The sequence below is a fragment of the Xenopus laevis genome, chromosome 5L (genome assembly GCF_017654675.1).
Source record: "Xenopus laevis strain J_2021 chromosome 5L, Xenopus_laevis_v10.1, whole genome shotgun sequence".
Taxonomy (NCBI): Eukaryota; Metazoa; Chordata; class Amphibia; order Anura; family Pipidae; genus Xenopus; species Xenopus laevis.
In genome coordinates, this window is record NC_054379.1 from 104,862,726 (window position 1) to 104,890,655 (window position 27,930).

A 27,930-nucleotide genomic window follows, 5' to 3' on the forward strand; every position below is an offset into this window, starting at 1 on the left:
AATCATTCATACAATGTCATTGTTGCACATTAGTTATGTCACAATAGGAAATCATTCATACAATGTCATTGTTGCACCTTAGTTATGTCACAATAGATAATCATTCATACAATGTCATTGTTGCACATTAGTTATGTCACAATAGATAATAATTCATACAATGTCATTGTTGCACCTTAGTTATGTCACAATAGGAAAGCTGCATTTGTTTGTACTTTGTCTTAGGGGTGTTTATAGCATATTGTTTCATTGTGAGTGAGACAGGCTTTTACAAGATAGACAATTAGGTTCTACAGACACTAGGAAAACAGATTTGACATACATCTATATGTATATACATAGATCAGTTGGCCTCTTTTTAGGAATGGTAAGTCTCTCTAAATCTTCATTGTCTAACTACTATGCAAAGGATAATTTAACTAACAGGCAATGTCCAGTGCCCTGCTGTAAAGAAACTACAGCTCCCAGCCCCCACCACAAAACCTGTAGTGCTAACCATTAAAGGATAACTAAAGCCTAACTAAAGAATTAGATTAGAAATGTTTTACATTAGGTTTTGTGCATCTATACCAGCCCAAGGCAACCACAGCCCTTTAGCAGGGAAGATCTGTGTCTCCAAAGATGCCCCAGTAGCTCCCCATCTTCTTTTCTGCTGATTTGCTGCACATGCTCTGTGCTGCTGACACTTACTGAGCTTAGAGACCAACTCATCAATCAAGGCTGATTAGTAGTTAATACAGATAATTACTACATGGCAGCACAGAAACCAGTGCAACTAACACCAGAATTTAATAATCAGCCCTGTAGCATCATCTTATATTACAAGCCAACCTAATTTCCTGCTTGATAATTTGCGACGACCCCTAAGCTTAGCTTCTCAACAGCTGCTCAGAGCCCACTGAGCACATGTGTATCACAAGACACTTTCCAAGATGGTGATCCCCTGTGACAGGTTTGAAATCCTGGATCATTGCTGCTACTGCGAACCTGACATTTTTAGGCTGATGCAATTAGTTCAGTTTATAAAATATGGCATTTTCAGTTTTTAGAGTTTAGTTCTCCTTTAAGAATATCTCGGTCATCTACAAAAATAGTTTTCGTATGTAATACATACAATTGTTCCTTTCACTTTAAATACATTGAAAGCTTTTCTGCCATCCCTGACTTCTTTTGAAACAGCATTATAGCATTCTGACAACGCAAGATGGGTTTTCAAGGAAAACAAAGTCTCAATTATCCTTACAAATAAGTACGCCACATTGCTTTCCTCTTGGCATGTTTAGCATTTGTTTAATGAAAGTCTTTCAAACTTTGTTGATACATATAGGCTGAGCTAGAATTCCCATACAGATTTTAGACAAATATGATTTAGTCAAGTTTGTCCATCTTTAGTTAACACCTAATTGATACCGTTATATATAGATTATTAAACAACCCTGTCTTTATTGTGGTCGTTCACTTTCCAACACCTTTTACAGTTCAGTTGGTTCACCAGAGATAAAGACTTTTTTTCAATTACTTCCTATCAGTAATGGGTGAATTTATTCGCCAGGCGCGAATTCACGGCGAATTTGCGCGATTCACCGCCAGCGAATAAATTTGCGAAACGCCCGCACAAACTTTGCGGCAAAAATTCGCCGGCGTCAATTTTTTTTTTTCGAAAAAACGGACGCCGGTGTCAAAAACGCCGTTTCACGAATTTCGCAAATTTTTCGGCGAATCGAAACGGCGCAAATTCGCCCATCACTGCTTCCTATTATCTATTTTTGACCGTTTTCGTAATATTGAAGTTAAAGGTACATTTTTATGTCTTTCTGAAGCAGCTCTGTGAGGGGGTCACCGACTCTGAAACTGTTCTAAATTGATACATTAGGTGATGCATTTCTTATCTTTGTCCCTGCTGCCTTTCATTAAAGGCATCTGTTAGAATTGATACAATAGTTGCGAATATTCCACAGATGCTGCTGAGAAATGTAACTAATGGAGCAAATTGTTGCAATTAAATGTAACAATTCAGAATATGTTCCTGGATAACTGAGCTGCCAGACTGAAACACCAGGGACAAGTGTATTAAATGTTAAGACTTCAATTTTGGAAAACTGGTAAAAAATTAAAAATGGAAAGTTTACAAAAAGCCAGCATCGAAAAAAAACAGATCCCACCAGCACCAGTACCATGTGTGTAGTTCTAGGAATGAATGTGACCTGCCAGTTACTGCACACATGGGGTGTATTTTAGCTAAAAGATACAATAAAGCATTTTCAACTGAACTCTGCACCATGTGCACATCCATGGGCTGATAGAATTCATTCCTGTCACTAAACACATACCGTATATACTCGCGTATAAGCCGAGTTTTTCAGCACCCAAAATGTGCTGAAAAACTCTACCTCGGCTTATACGCGGGTCAGCTAAAAAGGTTGACGCTTACTCAGTGTGTGTAGTGACTCCTCCGTGCTGCCCGTACTTCTCCCCGCTCGTGGCTTCCTCAGCCCCTCCCCTCTAAGCTCTCGTCACACAGTACTCCTCAGCCCTTCCCCTTTTTGCAATGTGTGCGCATTACCATATTGCGAGAGGCGTAGGCCATGTCAGTGAATGTGTGACAGGAGCGGGGGCAGAGAGGAGGGGGAACAAACTGATCGGCACAGTGCGGAATTGTTTGTGTTTGTAGTGTGTGTTGCCGTGGGATAGTGTGGTTGTAGGGAAGGTTCTGGTATGGAGGACAAGATGTTTACTAAAGAGCTGGACCAGTGGATCGAGCAGCTGAATGACTGCAAGCAACTCAACGAGAGCCAAGTGCGCACCCTGTGCGAGAAGGTGAGACCGGCCCCGCGTAGCAACGTCTGTAAACACTCCACATACACGCACATAGGTGTATAGCGCTCACAGCATCGTAGCGTAACAGGCATGATGTCATGAAGGGAACACATCTGTATATAAACGCTTATAAGGACATTTGCTTATGTAGCAAATCTAGTTTATGTCCGTACATGCACGTCCCACACATAAATAATACATCCATACACCCATCAGGGGTTGCTGAGGGTTACCAAAACTGGAGCAAACTTTTCACCTGCTATTGCTACTATTGCTACCCATACAAGGATTTCCTTGTTCATATGGGGGAAAGCACAGCAGTTCATGATCCCTGCAGCTAAATGCCTTTTAAAGGTACAAATATAAAAATTATTTTTGATGAGTGCCTTCCTTAAATCATTTTCGTTTTTTGTAATCTACCCTGTGGTCAGTAAACACATGGCATAAAGCAAAAATAGTACCAGTTTCTCACCCCTAGGCTTATACACGAGTCAATACATTTTTCCAGTTTTCTTAGGTAAATTAGGTACCTCGGCTTATACATGGGTCGGCTTATACACGAGTATATACGGTAGGTGGGCTGAAGGAGGACTTTTTCTTTACCGGAATACAAACAGAATGTGTGCCATAAGCCTAAAATCACAGAATCTGAGCTGCTATGGCTGCCACCTATGGATGTATATACAACAATGAACATTTGATCCCCATACTTCCCTAATTCATCACTAGAACAAATGCACACTAAATTGTTTAACCTTAATGCCCCATTTAAGTTACTTATAAGTCTGTATAGTAGCCTGTGAGCTATGTTATAGATACAGCATCTGTAGAAAAGACAGCAATTTAAAAGGATAGACTCGCGTATATATGAAGCATAATGTCAACACAATACATTGGCTACAATCTAGACATCTAGGGGCTTATTTATCAAAGGTTGGGTTGTGTTTTTCCTGAAAAATCCGTTTCTGTAAGAACGCAAATTTTTCAGGATAATAAAAAAAACTTAATTTTTAAAGAATCATTATGCTCAAATACGAAAATACTCCAGCTAAAACCTGTGGAGGTAATGTAGAAGTCAATGCAGAGTTCCCTTGAAGATGTTTTTAGCCTTCATGATTTTGGGTTTTTTTTCTGTGGTTTCTGATCAAATTGAGCTTTTTTTTTTATTTATTACAGATATCTCGATCAATTCAAGTTTTTCCCCTCATCATTCATTTTCTAACATTTGAGTTTTTTCATAAATAAGCAATTCGCGTTGTGAGTTTATTCGAGGTGGAAAAAACCTCACAAACTCACCTTTGATAAATAATCCCCTTATATAAATGTACCTTTCTGTATTCATAGCTGCTATTGTGTCTACAGCTGGAAAAAAGTATTACATGTACACCAGAAAACAATGTGCAATGTTTTATTTGATGCCTGGCAGTATTTCTATGCAAAATATTGCTGTAATGTGCACAGAGAAATCTTGTGTCCACTAACAATTTAAACTCGAGACAGAAGACGGGCTAAAATAAATCCCAGCTCTCTGTAATATAAGCAAACTCTGTACTTTGAAATGCAAATAGTTTACCGAAAATGAGAAGAGGCTTAAATAGTATATTTTAGGGTTAATGGCAGGTCCAACAGCATGAACAGACATGTTGCTAATCTCTACACGAGTTGCTATTCAACCTTTTCTTATTTGGCAGCCATGATATGTTAACGGCCGTCATCTGGGGCCCTTGTAAATAGACTGGTTATAGCATTCTCTCTAGTCTCTGCCACATCCAGCAATTCCTTCTATTTTGTGCTTCAGTACAAAAACATGAACAAAAGTTCTGGGAACTATGGCAACAACAGAAAAGAGATGCTTACCAAAGACAAATGTATTAAGAAAACAAACATTTAACGTATCTTGGGTAGCAGTAACAATTTTGATAGCATTGTGTTTAGGAAACTTGCTTTTACTAGTGGATACATTTCACTGGAATAGGGGAATTCGTAGTTTTGATATGAAATCATTGAGAGAGAATTCAGCCAAATAACAAGGGAAATTCTTGTTCCCATAAGAGACTACACCACATAGTAAAGCAGCTTTGTGTTTATCTTCCATCAGACCAGACTCTGATTGCTCCCATATTCTTGAGTGCCATTAAGGATCATCCAAACATTATAGAGCAGTGTATAAGTTAAGAGTGTGCTGCAGGGCATTAAATCATACATTCTGCTCAAATGAAGATTATTGCAAGAGATAACGGCTCAATTTAAACACGAGAACAGAAAGGTAAGGTTTAATGCTGCCGGGCAACTGTAGCATCCATCTTAAAAAGGTTTTGCTCAGCTAAGCATTAGAAATTCAGAGAAACATCACCCCTTCTGTTAAATATATTGGGATTAAGGGGGTCTTCAGGACACAGTCTGCTTAAAGGTACAGTGAAGGTCAAATACAAGGCGCACTTGTACAGTCAGATTTATTTGTAGAAGGTTTTTTAAGAGCAAATATTAGTCCTGTAAGTGTTAAAATACAAACCCATCAGCAGCCAAAAGCTGTAAGTGTAAGCGGTCTGTGCCACTTTTTTACATATTGAGGATAACAAAATTTCCCTGAATTACATCAGTACAAAGAATACCACATGCTTTATGAAATAAAAACTAGCTCTCATACTATACATTGGGTCCTGTTTTAACTTTGTGAATTTTAACATGCAGCTTTGAATGGAAGAGCAGTGATTTAAGATATCTTGTTTCTTTATTTGTAACAAACTCAAGCGGACATGGAAAAAAAGAATAGAAAAAACACAGGCTTCATGCAATCAAACTCACTCCATAGTGAAGAGCTATAATGGGAAAATAGCAGAACTGAAAGGGTTTATGTCAGCTGCTAGTGTATATAGGGGAAACGCATGCACCCATTCATTGCCAAGTCAAGGGGGTGCTGAATCAACAGGAATCAAAAAATACAATCCAGCTTTTGCTTGGAAAGTCAAATTAGCTCAGAAGTAACAGGCTTGAGCAAGAAAAACATACAATGAAGCCTTCCACATGAATATAAACACAGCTCAGGGGTGCTAGCGCCTAACTAAACCATGTGTTCTTTACAGCTACTGCAAATAAATAAAGGCAGGACTGGATCCATGGAGCTGGAACATTAGCAAGTTTGCACTGAAGCAAAGCTAAACATTACAGAAGACTACCACGTAGAGAGATGCACCTAATAAAACCTGTGCCGTTCCAGCTACAGCTCAGTTGATTCTGCAAGCAGTTTACACTGAGTTTTATTTATTCATTTAGGATACCACACAAAAAAGTGGAGTTCCTTAGATGGCGGGGAGGGGGGAGGGATTCATTCAAATCCCTTTGAGGTCTACCTTTGCCTTGGTAGTTGATTTTTTTATCTGTGAAATCTGTGAAGTATCCAAGGCTGCCTTCTGCTACATTGTTTCACGGGAGAAACTGCTTTTTAATGGCATGTTACAATTATTAAAAATATCAAATTAATAATAATCAGAATTAGTTTCTTTGATTAGACACTCCCTTTTATTACAGACATGATACAGACAGCAGAAAACCTGGTTGTGAGCATGTGAAAAGCTGTAAACTCTACATAAGACTTGGGGAAAGAGCAATGCTGGGTTAGCAGTGATCATACTGTGTGCACAAGGTTGTAAAACAGGATCATTGTCGACTACCATAGTGTAACGTTCGGTATCCCACAACCCAGAGTAAACCCCAATGTCCCGGGCTTGGCTCACGCTTCGGCCTATAACCGCCGCCTTTCACGTCGGGTGGAGCCCTCCGCTACTCGGATGCCGCCAGGACTTAATAGTGAGGAGACTGAGGGAAGAACTCTGGGCGAGCAAGGGAACTAAACGTAAAGTTTAACAAAGTCCAGGAATGGGCCGAGTCAAAACCAGGAAATGCGGTACAAAATCGGTAAACAGCAGAGTGGTCGAGGTCACAGGCCGGGTCAGCAACTAACAGGGTCGAAGTACAAAAACGGAATCCAAAGAGTAGTCAGGAACAAGCCAAAGGGTCAGGGCAGGCGGAAGTCAAACAGTAATCAGGAATAGCCAAAGGTCACAACAAGAATCACAGAAATAATCACACCCAGGAACTATAAACAGAACCTACGTTGGGCAAGGCACAAAAGGACTGCTGGCCATTTAAGGATTTGAATTTGGCGCCAGTGGACGCTGGCGAATCAGCGCCAGCGCCTGCGCAATCGCGTCAGCGTAACTGTCCCTTTAATTGCTGCGCATGCACGCGGCGCGCTCCACCGAGGGGCGTCTCCGTCGAGGGGGCGACAGGCGTCCCTGTCGTCCCCTCGGTAAGTATCTAACATTACCCCCCCTCCAGAGGGGGCCACTGGACCCTTAGGTTTGTTGGGAAATTTAGAATGAAACTGTCTCACCAGCCTATCCGCCTTAAGATCAGAAGCAAAAACCCAGGATCTCTCCTCAGGACCATAACTCTTCCAATGAACCAGATATTGTAGTTTACCCCTAGAGATACGAGAGTCAATCAACCTGTGAACCAAAAATTCAGATTGGCCCTCAACAGAAATAGGGGGAGGAGGAGAATTCTGACGTACCACTCTAGCAGGTCTCAACAGAGATACATGGAAGGAATTAAAAATCTTGAGTTCGGGGGGAAGATTTAACCTGACAGTACATGGGTTGATAACATCAGATATAGAGAACGGACCAATAAACTTGGGACCCAGTTTGGCTGAAGGGACTTTCAAAGAAATGTTTTTGGAGGACAGCCAAACCTTGTCACCAACCTGATACACAGGAGAATCCCTCCGATGTTTGTCTGAAGCCCTCTTCTGAGCAGCTACTGCAGAAGATAAGGACTTCTGAACCTCCTGCCAAGTCTTAGAAAAATCTTCCACAAAGGAATTAACAGCAGGAAGATCACAAGAACCTGAAAATGAAAAAACTCTGGGATGAAGACCAAACACTGTGAAAAAAGGAGATTTGCCAGTGGAGGAATGAATGGCATTGTTATAGGCAAATTCAGCCCACGGAAGAAAATTAACCCAAAGTGCCTGATTGCAGGACACATAACATCTAAGATATTGTTCCAGAGTCTGATTTGTCCTCTCAGTCTGACCATTGGTCTGGGGATGATATGCGGAAGAGAAAGACAGATCAGTACCCATTAATGAACAAAAAGCCCGCCAGAATTTGGACACGAATTGAACCCCCCTATCCGACACAATATTGAGAGGAGCCCCGTGAAACTTAAATATATGGACATTGAAAAGTTCAGCTAGAGTCTTGGCAGAGGGAAGGGCAGAAAGAGGAATAAAATGAGACATTTTACTAAAACAGTCCACCACTACCCAGATAACAGTATGCCCCTTCGATGGAGGTAATTCTACAATGAAATCCATGGATATATGAGTCCAAGGTCTCTCAGGAATAGGAAGTGACTGCAGCAACCCTTGAGGTAAAGATCTAGATGGCTTAGATCGTTGGCAGACTGGGCATGACTCAATATATTTGGCAACGTCTTGTCTTAAAGTCGGCCACCAGAGAGTACGAGACAACAAATCGCAAGTCTTCGCACAACCCGGATGACCAGCCACTTTAGAATCATGAGTCTCGTGAAAGACTGCTTCACGTAAATCGCTAGGAACAAACAACTTGCCCACAGGAATATCAGGAGGGGAATCTACCTGGGCATTCGACAAGGAGGTAGAAAGATCCGGACTCAAGGCTGCCACAATCACCTCCTTAGGAACAATAAAAACTGGTTCCAAATCCTCCCTAGGCTTGGAGACAAAACTTCTAGAAAGGGCATCTGCTTTCAGATTCCTTTCTGCAGGTCTGTAGGTGATGATAAAATTAAAACGTGAGAAAAACAATGACCACCTGGCTTGACGAGGGTTTAACCGTTTAGCAGATTCAATGTACAACAAATTTTTATGATCTGTGAACACAGAAACTGTATGCTTGGCACCCTCAAGGAGATGTCTCCATTCCTCAAATGCCAATTTAATGGCCAATAATTCCCTATTGCCAATATCGTAATTGACCTCAGCAGAGGAGAATTTTTTGAGAAAAAGGCACATGGGTGAATTTTACCAGAGACAGGATGTCGTTGAGATAATACTGCTCCGGCACCGATCTCAGACGCATCCACCTCAACAATAAAAGGCAAAGATGAGTCTGGATGCTGGAGAACTGGAGCAGAAATGAAGGCCTCTTTTAAGAGGCTAAAGGCCTCAACAGCCTCAGCAGACCAAATACTAGGGTCAACCCCTTTCTTAGTTAAAGCAGTAATTGGGGCCACCAATTTGGAAAAATTCTGAATAAATTGCCTGTAGTAATTAGCGAACCCTAAAAATCTCTGGATCGCTTTCAAAGAAAGGGGTTGTGCCCACTGCTGAATTGCTTGGACTTTAGTGGGCTCCATCTCAAGACCAGTTTGGGAAATAATATATCCAAGGAAAGGTACAGCAGAGACTTCGAAGAGACATTTCTCAAGCTTAGCATACAGATGACTCTGCCTTAACCTGGATAGAACCTCCCGAACATGAGCACGATGGGAAAACAAATTTGAAGAAAAAATTAGAATGTCGTCTAAGTACACAACGACAAACCGACCCAAAAGATCACAGAAGATATCGTTAACCAGTTCTTGAAAAACAGCGGGGGCGTTACACAGACCAAATGGCATTACCAAGTATTCATAATGCCCATCTCGGGTATTAAAAGCGGTCTTCCACTCATCCCCCTCCTTTATCCTGATTAGATTATAGGCACCCCTTAGATCCAATTTGGAAAAAATAACAGCCCCCTTCACTCTATCAAAGAGTTCAGAGATTAAAGGGAGGGGGTAACGATTCTTGACCGTGATCTTATTTAACCCTCTATAATCGATACAGGGTCTAAGAGTCCCATCCTTCTTTTTGACAAAAAAAACCCCAGCCCCCGCAGGGGAAGAAGAAGGTCTAATGAACCCCCGCTCCAAATTCTCTTTAATATATTCCTCCATGGCTAAAGACTCGGGGAGGGAAAGAGGATATGTCCTTCCCTTGGGAGGAGAAGACCCAGACAATAATTCAATAGCACAGTCATAGGGTCTATGGGGGGGTAAGGATTCAGCTGCTTTTTTACAGAAAACATCAGAAAAAGCGGCATAACAAGGAGGAAGACTCTTTAAAGAAGTAGCGGCCAGGGTCTGGACAGGCTTAACACAAGAATACATACATGCAGAACTCCATTTCAAAATTTTACCAGAGGGCCAATCAACCTGGGGATTATGAGCTTGTAACCAGGGAAGACCTAAAATGACTGGAGTCTGTGGGCACTCAGTAATGAAAATGAAAGAGATTCAAAATGATCAGAAATGGACATGTGAATAACCTTAGATCGAGTAGATACTAGTCCGGAACCCAAAGATCTACCATCAATGGCGGATAGTCTGAAAGATGGAACCTGTGGTTCCCAAGGAATACCATGTTTTTGAATAAACCCAAAATCCAAAAAATTACCCGCTGCCCCAGAATCCAAAAAAGCAGAGCTCTGCACACAACCACTGTCCCAACTCAAAAGAACCGGAATTAAAATTTGAGAAGATTGGGGAGTAGAAACGACATCACCCAAGCAAGACTCCCCAGACCTGCTTAGGTTCTGTAGTTTCCCGGCCTTTTGGGACAGGTGTTGCGAAAGTGCCCCTTATCCCCACAATACAGACATAACCCATTATTCCTCCTACGAACCCTCTCCTCGGAAGAGAGACGAGTAGAACCAATCTGCATAGGTTCTTCTAAAGATCTAGGAAAGACTTGAGGGGTGTTAAAGACATTTACGGGAGGAGGTGTAACATAGGAAACCTGCTCTTCCTGGAGTCTCTCTCTATGCCTTCGATCAATCTGGATAGCCAGATACATGAGAGAATCCAGAGAAGACTGTGCGGGAAAATTTACAAGACTATCTTTAATAGTCGGAGCCAAACCAACCCTGAATTGACTCATAAGAGCCGTATCATTCCAGCCCGTCTCTACTGCCCAACGGCGGAATTCAGTACAATAATCCTCTGCCCGCCGTTTGCCTTGTTTTAGGGCACGTATGGCAGCGTCAGCAGAGGCGGCACGATCAGGATCATCGTAAATAATAGCCATGGCATTAAAGAAAGCCTCTAAGGAGAGACGGCTGGATCCCTTTGAGACAAACTAAATGCCCAGAGCTGGGCATCACCCTGTAACAGCGTAACTACAAAATTCACCCTAGACTCCTCAGTAGGGAAGGAATAGGGTAAAAAACTGAAATGTAGTTTACAGGCCTTTTGGAAAGTAAAAAACTTACTTCGATCCCCAGCAAACTTCTCGGGGAAAGGAACCTTGGGCTCATGGAAGGTACTACCAGCGTGGAAGCAGTCGCTTCAGCTGGCTCCATCTTCTTAGTTTATGGCCCAACGTAATGTAACGTTCGATATCCCACAACCCAGAGTAAACCCCAATGTCCTGGGCTTGGCTCACGCTTCGGCCTATAACCGCCGCCTTTCACGTCGGGTGGAGCCCTCCGCTACTCGGATGCCGCCAGGACTTAATAGTGAGGAGACTGAGGGAAGAACTCTGGGCGAGCAAGGGAACTAAATGTAAAGTTTAACAAAGTCCAGGAATGGGCCGAGTCAAAACCAATCGGAAATGCGGTACAAAATCGGTAAACAGCAGAGTGGTCGAGGTCACAGGCCGGGTCAGCAACTAACAGGGTCGAAGTACAAAAACGGAATCCAAAGAGTAGTCAGGAACAAGCCAAAGGGTCAGGGCAGGCGGAAGTCAAACAGTAATCAGGAATAGCCAAAGGTCACAACAAGAATCACAGAAATAATCACACCCAGGAACGATAAACAGAACCTACGTTGGGCAAGGCACAAAAGGACTGCTGGCCATTTAAGGATTTAAATTTGGCGCCATTGGACGCTGGCGAATCAGCGCCAGCGCCTGCGCAATCACGTCAGCGTAACTGTCCCTTTAATTGCTGCGCATGCGCGCGGCGCGCTCCATAGGAGCCAGCGCCTGAGGCCTAGCCGCATCGGCGGCGGAGGAGAGAGACGGGCGTCTCCGTCGAGGGGGCGACAGGCGTCCCTGTCGTCCCCTCGGTAAGTATCTAACACATAGACACTATGCTAAGAGACAGGAGCAAGTTGGAAATAGCATTGTGGCTAAGCACTAGGGGAGGCGTATAATCAAGTTCCCATTCATGATTTCCTTCTGCTGCAGAGAACCCCCAAGAACAGCACTTCAATCATCCTGCCATTTTGCAGAGACAGGAGACTTGTGTGTCAAGTAAAGCACAGTTTAGAGAGTTATGGAGCAGAGGAGAGCTGAACAAGCTGTTCACACGGTGCAAGCCTTTGAAGAGGCTCTTATATACAAGTGGTCTGTCTTGTGCCGACTACCTGTTTTCTTCACATTTTCTTCAATCTGTTTATAGTTACTTGAAGGTTGGCTTGTGCAGTCCTTACCTATTTCATTGCAAATATTATTTTTTGGATGTTGAGAACCAATACATTACTTCCCTAGTATAAGCTGAACATGCTTACATGACTTTGCTTCATGAATGTGGAAGTGTTGCATTTGTACTTGAAAACATTCATGAACACAATCTGATTATTTGAGGACAGTGTTCCTTATAATTAACATAAGGTGATATATTCTCAATGCATTCCATGGTACTTTTTACAAAGTTACTGTACCAGCCCAGATGTTAGGATAAAAGTTTTCAGCTATCACGCCATTATCTGGAAACCTTTTATCCAGAAAGCTTCGAATTACAGGATGGCCATCTCCCATAGACTCCATTTTAAGCAAAGAATTCAAATGTTTAAGAATGATAACAAAAAAGTAGCTTTTATTTGATCTCAGCTAAGATACATTTAATCCTTATTGAAAGCAAAGCAGTCCTGTTGGGTTTGTTTGATGTTTAAATTATATTTAAGTAGGCCTTCTGGCCTGGAATGACAGACCTTCCATTGGATTTTTCTCCCTTGTTCATCAGTTGGAAGTAACTTTTTCTTTTTGGCTCTCTAGTTTTTTCTGTACTGGACTTCTTCAGTTAGACTACTTGCTATGGACTATTTTTCTTCGGAATATAGTTTGTATTACGTTTTTTTCTTGTTTCCTTTTGCATTACAGGATGATAGGTTTACTTATTGATCCTTTTGGCCTACACTTATATTTCTATATTATTGAAGAGACCTAGGGCGTGATATGAACAGTCGGCTAAGATGCTGCCATGCTGTTTCAAGTTGAACTTTTTGATTAGTTATTATGTTTATTGTGTTTTAATCTGGAATTTGGAGGCCAGTGCGCCTTTAGGAGCAAGTCACTTTCCCACACCCTTAACCTATTCCGGTCCCTGGTCTGCTTGCTGGGACAGCCAGCCCGGATACGCTATCACTATTGAGACATACGTTTTCCAAAAAATAGGTATAGGCTAAATTAATATGTCTTTTACTCAAGATTCTATTAACCCTATGGTGGATAATATCCTAGAGAAAATTAAGGTTGTGTCTTGGAATGTCGGGGGTCTAAATACTCCTATAAAAAGACGTAAGGTATTGGACCACCTTCGAAGGGACAAAGTCCATATCGCTTTTCTACAGGAGACGCATTGGCGCAGACGTGACACGACTTCTCTGAAAGATAGATGGATAGGCTCTGTCACGACTGCCTCTTATGCTTCTAAATCTAGGGGTGTGGCAATTATTTTGAGTACTGCTTTGAATAGTACGGTGGGAAAAATATTTAAAGATAAAATGGGTAGATATCTAATTATGGATGTGAACATATATGGGACTAAGTATACACCTGTTAATGTCTATGCTCCTAACAATGAAAACCAATCTTTTTTCACAGAATTGCTCCAACGGTTAGACTCCTGGCGGGCCTCAAATTTGATCTTTGGTGGTGACATGAATACGGAGTGCGATCCCTACATGGACAAGTCAGGTACATCATCCACACACGTCCTCGATAGAATCAAACCGCTGCACTCTCTCTGTGAACATCTTTGCTTACAAGATACTTACAGATACTTATATCCAGACACTAGGGATTACACTTTCTTTTCTGCAGTCCACAACTCGCATTCACGGATTGATTACATCTTTCTGTTCCCCCATCTTTTAGCCTCAATTGAGGACGCTAATATTGGTAACATAGATACTTCAGACCATGCCCCGGTGAAACTCATCCTCCGTCTGTCTGCACCCCAGCCATACTCGTGTAATTGGAGATTTCCAACTTACCTCTACCACAGTGATCCCCAACCAGTAGCTCGTGAGCAACATGTTGCTCTCCAACCCCTTGGATGTTGCTCACAGTGGCCTCAAAGCAGGTGATTATTTTTGAATTCCAGGCTTGGATGCACATTTTGGATGCATAAAAACCAGGTGTACTGCCAACAGAACCTCAATGTAGGTTGACAATCCACATAGGGGTTACTAAATGGCCAATCACAGCACTTTTTTGGCGCCCCAGGAACTTTATGCATGCTAGTGTTGCTCCCCAACTCCTTTTACTTCTGATTGTTGCTCATGGGTTCAAAAGGTTGGGGATCCCTGCTCTACCATAATGAAGACTTTAGAAATTATCTAAAGCAACATTGGGCCAATTATATTGATGACAATTTAGCCCACTATGGGCAGAAGCCAAACCAGTGTTACGAGGCCACATCATATCTTACCTGATTAAGCGGAAGAGGCCCTTTAGTGAAAAGTATCGGTTGCTACAAAAAGAACTCACTCAAACTTTAAATCTACTAATTCTGCTGTAGCAAAGAAAACATACACAGAGTCGAAGGCTCTTTTCAATACTTTATTGAATGAACAGATGCAACATAAATTAAACCATACTGCAAATAGATATTACCGATGGGGCAATAAATCCGGGAAACTATTGGCGAATTTAGTCAAAAAACAACAGTCCAGTACATTTATCCAGAAACTCAAAACTCCCACTGGATCGGCTCGTAGTACAAATGACATCACAGACGTGATGGCATCTCACTTCCAAAAACTTTACCAACTGATTCCCCAGATAACGGCCTTAGGTTTCTCCAAGAAGCTCATCTGAATAAACTCTCTGTCCAGGATAGGGAAATCCTAGATGCACCTGTAACGGAAACAGAGGTCGCAATGACAATTACTAAATTTAAAAATGGCAAATCTCCAGGCCCAGATGGCTTAGGCGTGGAATTCTATAAATTGCTACTCCCAGAAACAACCCCTCTATTGACATCCTTATACAATGATATCTTACAAGGGAATCAGTTGTGGGATAAAGCTGCAGATGCTAGAATTATCTTACTTCATAAAGAAGGAAAGGACCGCTCAGATCCGTCCTCCTACAGACCAATCTCTCTCTTAAACCAAGACCTAAAGATTATAACAAAAATTATGGCAAATAGACTACAAAAAATTCTCCCTACTATACTTACCTCTAATCAGATGGGCTTCCTCCAAAACAGATACCCGGTCCAAGCGATTAGGAAAGCAATTGCTGCTATTTATCATTGTAACCTAGAAAAGAGACAACAAGGATTATTAATACATTTTTATGCAGATAAGGTTTTTCATAGGATCGCTCATATTCATATACAGAGATTTTTTATAGTTTCAACATTTTGGAATACATATGCTAAACTTATTTAAAGCATTATACAACTCTCCCCAGATGTTTCTCACAGTTAATGGTTACAATTCGGAACCTTTTGTAATTCAGCAGGGAACTAGGCAAGGCTGTCATCTATCCCCTTTACTATTTAATATTGCGTCAGACCCCTTAATAAAACATTTGTTGCAGATATTCGCAGGGATCCCACTAGGCCACACAGGCATAAAATTACAGCTTTCGCTGATGAAATCTTATTGTTTTTTAATGATCCCCAAATAGAATTGACTACAATTCTAGAAACAATAGAAACTTTTAGCACTTTTGCAGGTTTTAGGATTAATCTGAATAAATCTGAGGCACTGGAACTAGGGGGTTCTGGTATATTGAGCAGAAATAGCGATTTTCCTTTTAAAGTGGCAAACTCTTACATAACTTATCTGGGAATTAAGTTGCCAGATCTACCGAATAATTCAAACCATAGTTCGGGTAGATTCAACGGATCCCTTTCTGTCTAAATGGACCTCTGTACTTCCGCAGATAGATGCAGCTCAATTACTTCAATATCATGCAAAAACTATGCAGGTTCTTTCCTCCAGCAAATATCAGGAAATGTCATTACAGATCCTTCACCATTCTTATCTTACACCACTTAGACGCTATCATATTGGTACTTTAGACAGGGACAATTGTCTAAGATGCCATCAGTCTCGAGCAGATCTTGTGCACTGTCTTTGGCTCTGCCCCTTAATACGGGAATTCTGGGGAAACGTGCAGGGATATTGGAGATCTTTAACACATCAGACAGCTCCTTTTACTTTACTATGGGTACTCTTTGGGTCCCCCCCTGAACAACTAGCATAATCACAATCCGAGAGACGCTTAGAGGAAAGACTAATGGCAGCTGCTAAGAAAACTATTCTTCATCATTGGCTCTCCCCATCTATACCTCCGCTTACTCTTGTTAAACAAAAACTCCACCATATCTTCCACATGGACTGGCTAGAAACTACTATGAATAAAGAGGAACGCATAGAAAAACATTTTTCAACTTGGAAGACATATATCTCCTCACTCCCGACACATACTCGACATTTAACGATTTATGCATTTCGTCATACCACACGGTTCGATACAGAATTGCTGCTCAACAATACTGCAATACAAGACACAAATCAATATATACAGAATCTTCATGGTCTGCGGGGACAGAGTCATCAATCACCCCCCAGGAGTCACCATATCAATAGATTGTTATCCTCATGTATATAAGCAATATGGCTTGCAGTTTGGCTGTGTTTTTTTCCGCACCTTCAAATGATTGTTAAATGAAAATGGTAATGTGAAGTGATTTCCTTTGTGCGCTACCTAATAATGTTAACCTTTACGGTTTATGGCGACTCTCTTCTCTACTTTCTCTCCTTTTGCTCATCCAAATCTCCAACAGATTACTTGTTTATTTTATTTTATTTGTGTTTGTTTATTTTGTGAAAATAAATAAAAACATTTGTTTAAAAAAAAAAATTATATTTAAGTAGACTTACAAAGTATGAAGATTCAAACTACAGAAAGACCCCTTATCTGGAAAACCCCAGGTCCCGACCAATCTGGATAACAGGTCCCATACCTGTACTGGAGTGTTCAGCATCGGTATAGTCTACACACCCACTAAGCTTACACTCAGCTATATGATTCTATTATTCGGTCTCTTTTAGATCAAATCTGGCAACTGCAACAGTGTGTGTGCGCCATATGGCTATTTCTTGATGTCCTGTTTTCCACAGCACCCATCATGCACCTGTGTGCCATATTGGAGCAGTTGGAGCAATTTTCTGTTTCAAGACAACTGCACATTTGAATGACTTAGGGGCATTTGCCCGAGGTAGCAGCTAGGCTGGGGGGAGGAGGGAGGGGGTCTGTGTAGGGTAGGGTTTTTTTTAACTTTAGGGGTTAGTTCTCCTTTAAGTGTTTCCTGGATACTGAAGTTAAAGATATCTACATGTATACCATTTTGTTATTATATTAGTTCCTAAACTAAAAATGTGACAAACAGTGTTTCCTGCTCCTCATTCTCACCACTTTACATAAAACCTAACTTTACAGCATTATTAGTTATATGTATTCATAAAATGATAACATATTCCACAACATTGTACAGTAGATGGGATATTTATGTAACAAACAAAAGCAATAAAAACATATGGATGAGGAGGCTAAGAGGGCCCTGCTCAATAGAAATTATGAAACACAAGGAGTGGAAATGCCCATTTGCCCTTAAACTTACTTTCTATAAGTGCTAGCTTTACTCGATGGTTGGTTCACATTTATGTATGTTATAGAATGTACTATTCCTAGCAGCTTTACAATTGTTTCTCATTATTTTTTTTTTTATTGTTTATGATCTATTTACAAGCTTCTTCTGCCTCTTTCCAGCTTTCAAATGGGGGTCTACTACCCCCGACAGCAGAAAAACGTTTGCTCTATGAGTTTACAATTTATTCCTAATCTTTCTATACAGCTCCTCTCCTATTAATATCCTTTCGTCGCATTCAAACCAAAGCCTGGTAGCTAAGGTAAAAAAAATCCTAGCAACCAGATAGAACAAAAAACAAATTAACTCAAAAACCAAAAAAAAGTAAAAATTAAAACCAATTGCAAATGATCTCAAAATATCAAAATCTAGGGAAAAAAGGCCACACAAATTTCAGCCAGTTAGCACTAAACTGAAAGATTTATACTTGCTTATGACTACATAAAGAATCAGTTTTTTTGGTCTGGTAATGCACCACAAGCCTTAATCAATTCAACAACATACTGTGAAATAGAAGGAAATCTTCATTTAACATTTTTCATTATCAATGTTAAACCATGGGGCAACATGTGCAAGAAATGGCTGCGTAAGGTACAGACTAATTGGAATTCACTATGTACAGACAGATTCAAGGGAAAATATGCATTTGCTTAGTATTTTAAACCTCTAAATATCACTAAAAATAGCATTCACAAAGGACAAAACGTAGGCCAGATTATGGTGAAAAATCTGGATGCATTACAAATTGGTGGAACAATATTGCACAATGCAGGAAAACTTAAAAATGTAGGTTTCACTGTATACAGTAACAAATTCCCCACACATGTTTTTTTTTTAAAGAAAAGACCCCCCTTTAACAAGAAAGATTAATACTGGAATAGATTTCCTTCAACTACAGCTTTGGAAAGACCAATGACCAACAACAAAAGAGGCAGTAAAATACTCTATAATTAATATTGTGCAGATGATGGTATTAGCCCGAAGACCTTAATTCTATTATGTAGGAGTGGAGTTATACAGATAGCAGATTTGCTAACCCTGAGCTTTCAGACATATTGGCAACAGTGCTTACTAGTTAGAGAAGCTATGACAACCTCCCTGATCCGTTGTGAATCCTTCAGCTGTGAAGGTGAGCTCGATATCTGGGACATTATGGGAACCTACACCATGCTTCCTCACAAAATGCTCCAGAAACTATTTCTTTTCATTTGCTCTCGCTTGGAATAGCTTAGAGTCTGTAATGATCAGATTCCAAGGACCTTACACCATAATGCATTGATAATCAGCCCATAACAGCTGCAAGTGGGGGGACAGATTCAGATTCGGAAAAAGATGTAACCATTAAAGAAAACATGTGCTCTGAATGCCATGTTGTCCTGAATATTAAACTAGAGCACACTGCCAACTGAACAACTACTGATCCTTCACTTCTGCAGTGTGTTGTATCATTTGTGATTATTAGGACTTTAAAAGATACCAAAGCAGAAAGAGTGTTTAGGACATTCACGAATGCTGGGGGATTATATTCGTAGAAGTGTTTGATAGCCACAGAAATAAACATCTCCGGTACAGTGCTTAAAATAATCTGTAAAAGTTTATACAAAATCTTCTCTCTCTTGCAGTCATTGCTTTTCCTATCCCGATAAAAGATCTCCTAGATCCAAACACCACCTTCAGCGCAAGCTACACCTGTGTCATTCAAGTAGAGCCCTTCAAATATTTCATTATTTATGGTTCCATGGCTGCTTTTTTTGTCCCATTTGGGATCACGGTGGTCATTTGTTTCCTGACAATCCACCTACTAAGGAAGAAAGCATATTTAATCAAGAACAAGCCACCGCAGCGCCTCACATGGTCCACAGTGTCTACTGTCTTCCAGAGAGATGCGACTCCTGGCTCTTCCCCAGAAAAGATAGCCATGCTAGAGGGTGCACGAAAAGATGGGACACTCAGTATTACTGGGGAAGAACTACCCATTCGCAGACTATCCAGTGTTGGTAAGAAGTCTATGCAAACAGAGGGCTTCAAAAGTCCTAGGGATAGTTTTTTTTCTCTTTGTCTTCATGTGGTGTCCATTTTTCTTAACCAATGTGGCCTCAGTTCTTTGTGGGGAAGATCAGTGTGATGAAGATGTCATGAAGATGCTGATGGATATATTCGTGTGGGTGGGGTACATTTCCTCTGGTGTCAACCCTCTGGTTTACACCCTTTTTAACAAGACATTTCGCGATGCATTTCGCCGCTATATTAAATGTAACTTCCATGGCATGCAGTCAGTAAAGCTCTTGAGGAATTGCTCTAGTCGCATCTCATTACGGAATTCTATGGCTGAGAATTCCAAATTAATTATGAAACATGGAATGAGAAATGGGATTAACCCAGTCATGTATCAGAGCCCTCTGAGGCTGTGCAACACTCAGCTTGAATCATCCGCTATCTTATTGGACACTTTACTAATTACAGAGAATGAAGCTGGGAAGACAGAGGAACAAGCAAGCAATATGTGAGCTGGATACAAACTGTTAAACCATCATAAAGTGCAAAGTACAAGTTAAATAGATGCTGGAGAATAATTTGTACATTTTTTATAAAAGTCAATGCTGAAAAACCTAAATGGAAGGTTACTTGTATAGTGATCATCCTCAGGAAAGACAAGCTACAGCAACTTGTCTTCTAATTCTAAAACTACAGAGGTATTACATGGGCATGTGAGCAGTAACTCAGATAAGCCATGACTACTACCCCAAAGAACAGCTGCAGAGGGCGTCATATATGGAAAACTGACATGCGGATATTGCAGCCTGTACAATGCTTTAAATAAAGACTGGTTAATTATTTGTGAGCACAGAAATAATATCAGTTTACCCGCAGTATGCCTGGAATAACAAGGTGAAATGAGGTATCAATCAGATACGCACTTCAGCAGTCATGCTGCACTCCCTTACCTTACTGGTAAGCAGCGAATGTAATCAGAATGTTGGAAAAGCTATGATAAATCAGGGTCACTTTGGCAGGTTCTACCTGCTACTTATGGTTGCAATGTTGTTTTTAAAGGGGAAAACAAGATAATAAACCTACACAAATACTAAAGGCTGCTTCTTGTATTGGTGAAATCAAACAATAAGAGATTATTTAAAGAGTGTACATGAGTGATCAGCTTAAAACATACAAAAATGGAGGGCAACAAATGGGTTAGAAAAATGCACAAAGCACTTTTGCCAAAACAAGCTTTACATTTTTTTTTCCCTCTAGCAACAATCACAGGGATCTGATTATCAAGCCAGGATCCCTATGCCAAAGTTTTATACAATCAGAAAGCCTTTCCCTTCACTTGCACCCCTTTTCCACCATCAGGGCAATGTGCTGGGCTCTTGTGGACAGTTCAGCATACATATTTGGTAATTTACTCATGCAACTCTCTCTCACACATGAAAACAGGTTTCCCAGCCAAGACTATAGGGGAAAAACCTGGGAAATAGCTTGAGAAGCTCTAACATAGTCTACAACACCAAGTCAACAAATAAGGGGGGGTTGCTCTCCTCAAGTGTGCTATGCCTTTTCCATAATGGATTTGCCTAGTGCAGTCCCATTAAGGGTATAAGTGGCTTGGATATTTTTACATCCCAGGTGCATGACTTTACATTTATCAACATTGAATCTCATTTGCCACTTAGCTGCCCAGATTGCCAGTTTGTCAAGATCCTGTTGCAAGGATGCCACATCATGGATGGAATTAATTGGGCTGGATAATTTTGTGTCATCTGCAAACACTGCTACATTACTTACAACACCCTCCCCTAAATCATTAATAAACAAGTTAAACAAAAGTGGATCCAATAACGAGCTCTGAGGGACCCCCTAAGAATCTTGCTCCAAGCAGAGAATGTATCATTAACAACCACCCTCTGTACACAATTCTGTAGCCAGTTTCCTATCAATGTGCAAATGACTTCATTAAGCCCAACAGACCTTAGTTTAGAAAGCAGTCGTTTGTGGGTCACGTTATCAAAAGCTTTGGCAAAATCCAAATAGATCACATCTACTGCCCCCCCAACTGTCCAGCATCTTACTTACCTCATCATAAAGAGCAATCAAATTAGTCTGACAACCTATCCTTCATAAAGCCATGCTGATTGCTGCTCATAATGTCATTTACTAGGACAAAATGTTGAATGTGATTCCTTAACAAGCCTTCAAATAATTTGCCCACCACAGATGTCAAACTTACTGGCCTATAATTGTCTGGCTGAGATCGTAATCCCTTTTTAAATATTTGAATGACATCAGCTTTTCTCCAATCCATAGGTACCATACCAGATGAAAGCGAATCTGAAAAATCAGAAATAAGGGCTGGTCTAAGACTGAACTAAGCTCTCTTAGAACCCAGGGGGTGTATGCCATCAGGTCCTGGAGCCTTGTTTACATTAATTTTTTTTAAAGCTTTATGGATCATATCCTGAGTAAACCACTGGACTAGATTGAGCTGAGCCATCAGTGCAGCTATGAAGTGAGAATGGGAACTCAGACTCCTCTTTACACTGAAGAAAAGAACTGATTTTGCACATTTGCCATTTCTGTATCTCCGCCGCAATGCACTCTTCATTTCCTTTCTTTGCCTTCCAGATTGCTGATTTACAACATTTATTATAGTGTTTATATTCATAAAGTGCAGCTTCCGTCCCAAAAGACTTGTCGTTTTTAAATGCCTCTCTCTTTTTTCCTATTAACTTCTTCTTTTTTTTTTCCAAAATAATTTTTATTATTTTCGTACAAACCATCACATACATCAACAGTGAAATTGTACTTAAAATTACAGCACAATATGTAATAACAAGCACATAGGAGACAAAACATAGGGGGGGGGGTACCGTTTCCCCTATTAACTTCTTTACTTCTATATTAAGCCACATAGGGTGATTCTTAGAGCTTCTACATTTACTCCTTATGGGAATAAATTGAGAACAGTAATGGTTTAATATAATTTTAAATGACATCCATTTTTGTTCAGTGTTTTTAGCTGAAAACCTAATGGCCCAATCAATGCTCTGAAGGGCAGCCCTCAAGGCACTAAAATGAGCTTTTCTGAAATTCATGGTTTTTGTTGCCCGAGTGTATATTTGTTTTTTGCGCCAAACATTAAATGATATAACATTATGGTAACGATTACCCAGGGGTTCAATGACTTACACATTTGCTATAATTTGAGATCACTAGATTCAGAATAGCATTTTTTCTGGTTGGGTCCTCAACAAACTGTGCCATAAAATTGTCATGCAACAAGTTTATAAACTTATTCCCATTAACTGATCTGGCAGTACCGTTGCTCCAGTCAATATCTGGGTAATTAAAATCCCCCATTATCATTACTTTACCCAAACTAGCAGCCTTTTCTATTTGCATCAGGAGCTTAGCCTCCTCCTCCTCACTTACATTAGGGGGTCTATAGCATACTCCTACAATTAATTTGCTGGACTCTTTACAATTGTTGAAGAACTCCACCCATAAGACATCTGCCTCCTCATTTTCTAACATAACCTCCTCCTTTATATAAGCTTTTAAATCCTGCCTAACAAACAGACATACCCCTCCTCCTTTTCTATTGCCTATGTCCCTCCAAAACAAAGTATAGCCGCTGATATTAACTGCCCAGTAAAGCGACTTATTCATCCATGTTTCGGCCACACCAATCTCTCTCTCGCTCTCCCATTTTACCAGTCAGACTCCTTGCATTTGCAAACATATATTTAATACTGGTACCATATAGAACAAATGAAATGTGGTCCTCCCTATCCTTAACAGTACCCCCAACCAATTCTCCTCTCCTTTGCCCACTATCTCATCTAACCTTTCTTCCACTGAATCATTTACTGAACCCTCCCCCCACCCCTAGTTTAAAATCTCCTCCAACAGTCTAGCCATCTTCTCCCCCAAAACAGCTGCACCATTATCAAGGTGCAGCCCATCCCTAGCAAAGAGCCTGTAGCCGACTGAGAAATCAGGCCAGTTCTCCAAAAACCCAAAACCCTCCTCCCTACACCAATCTCTCAGCCACGCATTAATCTCCCTAAGCTCCCACTGTCTTCTTAGCGTTACTTGTGGTAATAACTGAGAAAATTACCTTAGAAGTCCTTGCCCTCACCTCGTTTTTTAAAATTGTTCTTGAGGACTTCACCACCTCTTCTAACTATGCCATTAGACCTATGTGTACCAACACTGCCGGGTCTTCCCCAACCCCTCCCAATAATCTGTCCACTTGTTCCACCACATGCCGAACCCTAGCACCAGGCAAGCAGCAGATTGTTCGGCGTGAAGGGTCCTTATAATGGATTACCCTATCCACCTTTCTAATAATTGAATCCCCTATGCACTCCCCCCACCACCCGTATTAAAGCCACTGCCTCCCAGGGTGCTCTGAGAGTCAGCCTGCTCCATACACACCAGTTCAGAGCTTTCCTCCCCAGCATCTTCAGCCAAAATGGTGAATTGTTTTGGACAAGCTGTGGACCAGCCCCCTACCCTTCTGTCCCCTACTTCCCCTCCTGACAAACATTCCTACCTCATTAGCCTCCACTGCCCCTTCTCCTCCCCCCACTCCACTAGCCCCTGCCGGTTGTTGCTCTGCGAGCCTACTTTCCTCCCCCTCGTTTGCCACTGCCCTCAGTGTCCCCTTAGAATCTGCAGTTCAGATTCCAAGATGAAAACCCACCAACATCTCTCACATGTAAATACTGCATGGAACTGCTGCTCCCACACCACATAAACGTGACAAGACACACACTGAGTAATATCAGACACTGAATAATATCAATAATAAACTGATTTGAAATTAATTAATTTTATATTGTTTGTTTTTTCTCAACAGCCTTTTTAGTCTGTCTGTCTGTCACTAGCCTAGCATTTACACAATCTGGTTGAAAGACCAGAAGGCTTATACACACAATAAGATGCTTAAAGTGTGTAGGTGGCCATACACGCCCAGATTTGTATGGACAGCTTGGACAATTTTTTTTACCATACTGTCCAAGTAGTAGTCATAATAACTCATCCTGCACCATATCTGCTGATGGCACTTCTTGAAAGACAGATGAAGTATCATCAGATGGAGTCACAATTTAAGGTGGTCACACACAGGCAAATTAAAGCTGCCAATATCGGTCCTTTAGACCGATTCGGTATCTTATCTACCAGCGTGTGGGGGCTTCCGTCCGAGTTCAGGCCAAAAACCGGCCTATCGATTGGGCAGGTTTGTTTTTTCCTGCTCTCGAGGACTACAGATTCAGTCCTATGACCTGTCTGCAACAATGCTCTTCGTCGTAATCCGATCGTTAAGTCCTAGGGCCGATTCGGATGAACCATTTCACCCTGCCGTTAGAGGGCATATCGGGGAAAGATTCGCTCATTTGGCGACCTCATCAAAGGAGCAGATCTTATCCTGGATGGCCACCCTTAGTCTTATTTTGCCATATCACCCATTCAGCCAACACCCATAACAAATGTAGCAATATTATTTTGCCATGCTATTGGATGACCATTCAGCCTATACTTTAAGGAAAAGTAAAACTAAACATTAAAGTGTTCTAAATTGTTAAAATATAATGTATTGATTCCCTACAATGGTACAACTGGTGTGTTTGCTTCATAAACACTACTATAGTTTATATAAAAAGCTGCTGTGTAGCCACAGGGGCAGCCAAAGCACAGGATACATCGCAGATAACAGATGCACTCTGTATTCTATTACACAGCTTACCTGTTATCTGCTTTGTAACCTGTGCCTTTTCTCCTTTTCAGCTTGAATGGCTCCCCCCCTCCCCATGGCTACACAGAAGCCTATTTATTTAAACTATAGTAAGAAAACACATACATAACTTTTACCAATGCAGGGCAACAGCACATGATATTTTTTATTTCCAAAAAACATTTTAAAGAATAGCATACAGAAAATAAAGGGATGGGGGAAAAAAAGAAGAAGAAATTCTTTAAAAAACATAGTTACTGATATACAATAGGCATTATGTTACTTAATGGTTTCTTCTACCAGTTGCTGCCATTCTTTATATTCCGGAGGAGACGTTTTCCTCCAGTATCTCGGGATTAGGGCTTTTGCTGCGTTTAGCAAATGCATAATAAGTGTAAGCACATGATATTTTAATTACTTTAAAATGCTTTTATTTTGTGGTGTTAATATCCATACTTTCAGTTCTTATATTTTCATATGCATCTCTGTTAAATGGTCTAGCCAGCTTAGTGGAACCCATTGAAGTTCATGAGCCAATTTGAAAAGATTAAGAAGGTTCACAAACACACAGTAGACCAACCTTTTTTACACAGCCTAAACATACAAGCCTGTCTGAAAATCTGCATAAGGATGTTTAAACATTCATCCACATGGAATGAAAGTGAAAAGTATTTATCTCTGCTGTTAGATGTTAGGTACTGCCTTGCAAAGTCGCCCTGAAGGGAAAGGGTTAGCCAGGTCTTAGATGCACCATTAATAAATCTGCCTGTGGATGATTCCAAACCCAACGCTGCCTGCATCTCATCCCAAGAGAGCTGTCACTGCCTTTATAAACACAAGCTTCCTGTTAGCCAATTTAGTCAATATGGTGCGTATTCCAGTCAGCACTGGAAGCAATCCCTGCAAAGCCGCAGCATGGGGGGGCGTGGCTAGCCGGCAAGCAGAGTGGACGCGTTTCTCAAGCGCTCCCAGGGTCCCGAATAAAGTAGGCCAATATCCCCGATAAACTACAGCAGAAGAGCTGTGCACTAGTTACCTAGGCTCCCGGGAGTGAGCCGCTTCAGCCCGGACTTTCAACAGCCGACCCAGCAGCTCCTAGGCTGCCGATCAAAGTGCGGCCTATTATCGCGCCTAAAGCCGCGGCCTCAAGTAAGGCTCTGCCCCGGGCGCATCCGGACCGGAACTAATTCCCGCCGAACTCGGCCGGATATATCGCAGTGAGGCCCACTGGAAGCAATAAAACAGGGGTGAGTGCTTGCCAGACCCTGGGGGCGCCCCATCTTACCATCCCTTGCTAGTACTCCTGCTTCCTCCTCTGCAGGCTTACAGACTGTAGAACTGTGGGGCTCCCTGCCACTCCCTGCATTGAAGGGATAGTGCCTCTACCTGAGACCTGACACTGACCCTGGGGAGACCATTCTGTGTGGCACTCTCACTAGATCCCCTGGCATAAGAGGAGGCAGCCTTACCAGGTGGCACCCACGAGGCAAAAGGAGGGCCCCAGACCCAGCAAAGGCAGAGCACCTGGAACACTCCCTTGCTTCTAGACTCCACGTGGCAATATTACAACTGCAGCTTAGTGCCCTGGAAGGAAGTACCCACACACACTTTGCAGTTACCCTTCTAGCCAAGATAACTGGCTGCAGGCCCTTGCAGCACCTGTAACGCCGTCCTGCCTTATGGGATAGGTCAAACATGGGCACTATTCTAATGTAGAGAACCCAGACGAGAGCTCCGTGTACCGCAGCCTAATACTACTTTTGGAGATCCTAATCTAGCAACAAGTACAGTACCTACTATAACGATACTACTCTTCCCATGATGGGAGGTAGCAAAACACAAAAACCAAAGTCTGATGCGGCATCTAAACTTGAGCAATTTGCCAGGCAGCCTTCTCAAAATGGCTCTAACCCAAAGGAACCTCAACCAGCGACTGCGAGCTCCTCATCATCGCAGCCAGAAGCGGCGACACAACTGCTCTTAGACGCAATTACTGATTGCAGGACCTCGCTTTCCACTAAATTGGAGGAAGTCAAAATTTACCTCTCGCTACTTCGGGCCGACTTACAGAATATGCGGGAGAGAGTGTGTGAGACAGAAAACAGGATCTCGACTCTTGAGGACACCTGCGCTCCAATCCCCGCAGCAATAACGCGCATGGAAACTCAACTTAAGGCCTGCACGGACAAGTTGGACGACTATGAAAATAGGCAGCGACGTAATAATCTACGTATTGTGGGGCTCCCAGAGAGAGCGGAAGGAAATGACCCAGTGGCCTTTGCAGAAAAATGGCTGAGAGACTCCGTCCCCACAGCTGCCTTCTCACCTTTCTATGCGGTCGAACGGGCACATCGGGTGCCAGGTAGGGGCCCCCCGCCAGGAGCACCACCCAGGCCCTTCTTGGTTCGACTGCTGAACTTCCGAGATCGTGACGCCGTACTACAGGCAGCCAGA

The 27,930-nt window shown here is 41.6% G+C and overlaps 1 pseudogene; it reads left to right on the forward strand.

Moving 5' to 3' along the window:
• The first annotated feature begins 2,727 nt into the window (after positions 1 to 2,727).
• Positions 2,728 to 20,547, forward strand: LOC108705608 (annotated as a pseudogene).
• The last annotated feature ends 7,383 nt before the right edge of the window (positions 20,548 to 27,930 follow it).